This window comes from Cebus imitator, unplaced genomic scaffold (genome assembly GCF_001604975.1).
Source record: "Cebus imitator isolate Cc_AM_T3 unplaced genomic scaffold, Cebus_imitator-1.0 Scaffold64, whole genome shotgun sequence".
NCBI classification, from domain to species: Eukaryota; Metazoa; Chordata; class Mammalia; order Primates; family Cebidae; genus Cebus; species Cebus imitator.
This window is the reverse complement of record NW_016107379.1, coordinates 5,867,640-5,872,710: the sequence shown is the minus strand read 5'-3', so window position 1 is coordinate 5,872,710 and position 5,071 is coordinate 5,867,640. Positions and strand designations below refer to the sequence as shown.

Here is a 5,071-nt window from a genome sequence, read left to right as displayed (position 1 = left end):
CCTCAGCCTCCCAAAGTGCTGGGATTACAGGAATGAGCCACGGTGCCCGACCTAACATTGCTTTATTTAATCCTCATAAGCACATGTGAGATAGTCAGTGTTCTCCCATTCAGAACTGAGGAAATTGAGGCTCAGAAGCTGAAAGCCATGTATTGAAGATCACACAAGACTGATCTGAACACAGTTCTGTCTGACCCTAAAGCCTCCATGAGTTGTGTCTTTTAAGATTTTAATGGTAGCTATGATCGGGTTGACGCAGGTGGTGGAAGTTGTTATAACAATGCACAGACATACTGGTACCCTCAGGAAAGTACATCAGTGGGGTGGCATAGTGAGGACTCAGGAGGACACCAGCCTCCCGATGCCACCATTCCCCAGAGCCAGCTCATTTGTTGCTCTTTCCTTTTTCCTACTTTAGTTTCTTACTTCTGTGCTCCCTGAGAAAAAGCTGGATTTGTTTCCCAACCATAATCACATACAGAGTACAGTTGCGGCCCACCACAATGGCTGTCTTGGGTCCAGGTTAATTCTTTGTCTAATCAGTTGAGTCTGGTGATTAGCATGGGTTCTCTCAGAAGCAAGGATTCAAATACAAGTTTGTCTTTGGAAGGTGTAGGACAGACTGGTAGGGGAATGTGGAAGTGACACAAAGACCGCCAGGCACAGTGGCTCACGCCTGTAATCTCAGCACTTTGGGAGGCTGAGGCGGGTGGATCACAAGGTCAGGAGTTTGAGATCAGCCTGGCCAACATGGTGAAACCCCGTCTCTACTCAAAATACAAAAATTAGCTGGGTGTGATGGCACATACCTGTAATCCCAGCTACTTGGGAGGCTGAGGCAGGAGAATCACCTGAACCCGGGAGGTGGAGCTTGCAGTGAGCCAAGATGGTGCCACTGTGCTCCAGCCTGCTGAGAGAGCGAGACTCCATTCCCCCCAACTCCCCACAATAAAAGAAGTGACACAAGGAAGGGAAAGTGCATTATTAAGCCAGCTACCATAAAGGGCAACTAAAGTGTAATTCCCTAGGGGAAACACAGCATGAAACATATGCCCCAGAATTATCCCACGCAAAGGAGGAGGAAATAGATGTTTATATACAGACTTCCTACTGGCACTGAGGATATTTATTCCCAGTCACTTTCACCCTGCCCTGTGCCTGGGAAAAGCCACCTTCCTCAGTTCTGGGGAAAATAAGAAAGCCTCTGGTTGTAGATACCAGAAGTTGGGAATGGGTGGGAACCCACTAAAAGGTCACAGGGAAACACGTGCAGCAATGACAGCTCTGCTACTCCAGGGCTGCAGGTCACATGAGCAAAAGCATGGCAACCTCTGCGCAAGGATCTGCCGCCTCTGACCACTTGGCTCATACATGAACTGAGGGAGTCGCAGACACTGAGTGTGATCTCAATTCTTCAGTCAACCCAAGTAACAGAGAGAGAAGCTTTAAGAGAAAATGATGTTTGTTATTCAGGAATGAGCATTACAATGGGAGTACATATGGGTATATTCAGGGAAGTAAAGGAAGACAAGGGCTTTTTTTTGTTTTGTTTTGGTTTGGTTTTGAAACAGTTTCATTCTTGCTGCCCAGACTGGAGTGCAGTGGCGTGATCTTGGCTCACTGCAACCTCCGTCTCCCGGGTTCAAGCAATTCTTCTGCCTCAGCCTCCCAAGAAGCTGGGATTACAGATGTGTGTCACCACACCCACCTAATTTTTTCTTTTTTTTTTTGTATTTTTAGTAAAGATGGTATTTTGCCATATCGGCCAGGCTGGTCTCAAATTCCTCATCTCAGGTGATCCGCCTGCCTCAGACTCCCAAAGTGCTGGGATTACAGGTGTGAGCTACCTTACCCAGCCCACAGAAGTATTTTTTTGTGTACCGTTATAGCGACTTTTGTGCAAGGTTGTTTTTGCAGTCTTTTGTGACCGTTCTTGTTACTAGGCATACATGCATGAGAACCCCCCCTTCATGGCTACATTTGTCAATTCGGTTTGACACAAGTGATACCATTTTGATTCTGACAACTTTTGTACTTTCCTTTTTTGATCCAGATCTTTCTCTGAAGGCATCTGTGATTAATTATCTTGTGGTTAGGTTTTGACTGTCTCTTGGTGTAGACATAACTTGTCCTGAGTTGTCAGTCTGGTCCCACCTCAGAAGGAATTAACTGGCAAGTAGGAGTAAGTGTCAAAACCCTTTTAGCCACATTTGAGCAACAAACCAGGTTTGGAAGGGATGGCCCTCAGGCTAAGTCTACCTGGAGTCCATTGTCAAGTTTAATTTTGTCTGTTCCATAGGATTGGCTAGCATTCAAAGCTCTGGGACAGCATTATAGTTAGAAGTCATACTCTTGCAGAAATTTAACGGGCAACAGATACAAAGTTATAAAGGAAAACACAAAGATAATTGACAGTAATAAGATCATTTCAGTTAGCATAATAGTTCTGAACCATGAACACAGGCTTAAAGGCAACCGACCAGTAAATCAAATGACTACAGTGAATTAGGTGAGACCTATTGCTTCTATGTGACCTGTTTCTTACTTTGTGTATTTGGGTCTCAACTGTCACAGAGGAACTTATCCAGGTATAGCATTTAGTATCAGAGATAGCACAGACGCTGCCTTTTCCAGCTAGATAATCAAGAGCAATTCTATCATCTATTATCTCATGACTGGGTTGAGATAAAGCAGAGAGTGACAGTTGTATCAGGGACTTTGTTAAAGCTACCTACTGGATGGACTAAAGGCTTTTTTTTTTTTTTTAGGCCATGTAAATATTTAGGATCGGTATGACAGATGCAACATTTGGACAAGTTCCCTGCAGAAACTGCTGACTGTGAAATTTTAATTGCATCATTATTATGCCAAGTGAAAAAGACAGGCATAAGCAAGGAAAAATTAAGAGGGGCAAGAGGCTCACTGCGACGGGAAATCTTATTCCGTCATGTTAGGAAAAGCTGTCCACAGCATGAAGATGTCAACTGCTCATCCTGACCAACATGGAGAAACCCCCTTTCTATTAAAAATACAAAATTAGCTGTGTGTGGTGGTATATGCCTGTAATCCCAGTTACTTGGGAGGCTGAGGCAGGAGAATCACTTGAACATGGCAGGCAGAGGTTGCCGGAGCGGAGATTGCGCCACTGCGGTCTGTCTCAAAAAAAAAAAAAAGAAAGAAAGAAAGATAATCCCAGCACTTTGGGAGGCCGAGGTGGGCAGATCATGAGGTCAAGAGATCGAGACTATCCTGGACAACATGGTGAAACCCCGTCTCTACTAAAAATACAAAAATTAGCTGGGCATGGTGGCGCATGCCTGCAGTCCCAGCTACTCGGGAGGCTGAGGTAGAAGAATTGCTTGAACTCAGGAGGCAGAGGTTGCAGTGAGCCGAGATCACGCCATTGCACTCCAGCCTGGGTAAAAAGAGCAAAACTCTATCTCAAAAAAATAATAAATAAATAAATAAGAATACTCACAAATAGCTTCCAAATTTTGGAGGGACAGAGAAAAAGTAAATGTTGCCAGTTTTGTTCACAAAAGTATACTTTACCAAATTGCTGTAAACTATAGATAACTTGAGAGACAGTCTCCTTAAAACTGGAAAACAAAACATTTAAGTAAAAAACCAACAGAGTTTCAAATATCTATCTTCATTAGATACTAATCTCACGTAATTAACTTTTGTTCTGTTTCATCTTAATTGTCAGTTCCATGAATTTATCAGTTTCTTCATGGGGGTCCTGAATAACTTTATTTAGTCCATTGATCTTAAACTTATCAGAAACCTATATTCAGGAGTACTTGCCAGAGTCTTTTCCATGAATCTGCAGATGCACTTAAAGAAGAATTAAAACTGTGGAAGACAGAGGCTTAGAACAGCCATGGTTACAAATCTGATGAGAGTTCAGGAATTGACCAGGAAACTCAGTTACGTTTATTGCATACAGCATTTTAAGATAACAGCCAGAAAAATGATTAAGAACATCACATTAGGAGCATCAAACATTTATAAATTTTACATAATTTTTAGACCATTCACATCAATAACGCAGCCATATAAATATAACTTAGAGAAGATGTAGCATCACTTTGTTATTTGATCCCATCTGTGCCCCCAATGCTTCCCATACAACTCAATACATCAAATAAGCCTAATTAGTTTAACATCTCTACAGCTGAAAAATACATCCTTTGAGGCTCTGAAAACAGCTGAAAAATACATCCTTTGAGGCTCTCCAGAGGCCCAACTAGAAAATCCCAAAGATAATTCTAGGTCAAAAAGACTTCATTTAGAACTCTGATACTGAGAAAACCTGCCAAATATGTCAAAAGATATCAAACATTTAATTAAAACAGAATCACAGATAATAGCGAAATAATAGTCATTCACTTAACAAGAGTGACTGAAGATTTCAAGGTCTGAGGGTAGCAGATCTCACACACGAGTGTGAACACTCAGTCTTCATGCTTATGAACTAGAAAAGGATTGTGAGTGAAGATTTCAAATGTAAGCTGAGCATAGTAGTGTGCACCTGTAGTCCCAGCAACCGGGAGAATGAGGTGGGAGGATCCCTTAAGTGCAGTTCAAGGCCAGGCTGGACAACATAGTGAGACCCTATATCAAAGAATAAAAATTTCAAAAACAAATGCAGAAAGTTGCATATATGTTTTTTTTTTTAAAGGCTAAAGACTCAGTTTTCCTAAGTAATCAAAAACCTAATAAAGACCACATGAAGCACAGGAAATTACCTTCATAAAACACAGAATCTTTTTTTCCTAGGCCAATTACCAAAAAATAAAGAAAATACTTCAGCGGTGTAATTGTTTCTTATAGGAAGTCCTTTTAGATAACCTGAAAATCTAACCTAATGAAAATGTACTTGAATTCAATTTGACACTGGATAAGTGTGTATCCAAGGTTATGAGTATACACTATGTTAAAGAAGTAAACAAGGGCCGGGCGCGGTGGCTCAAGCCTGTAATCCCAGCACTTTGGGAGGCCGAGGCGGGTGGATCACGAGGTCAAGAGATCGAGACCATCCTGGTCAACATGGTGAAACCCCGTCTCT

General features: G+C 42.0%; 1 non-coding gene across 1 annotated transcript; it reads right to left on the bottom strand.

Annotated features, from left to right (window-relative positions):
* Positions 1 to 4,386: 4,386 nt before the first annotated feature.
* On the bottom strand, positions 4,387 to 4,489 carry LOC119471584. The gene has a single exon (XR_005200651.1). It is a non-coding gene; the product is annotated as a small nucleolar RNA U13 (small nucleolar RNA).
* Between the last annotated feature and the right edge of the window lie 582 nt (positions 4,490 to 5,071).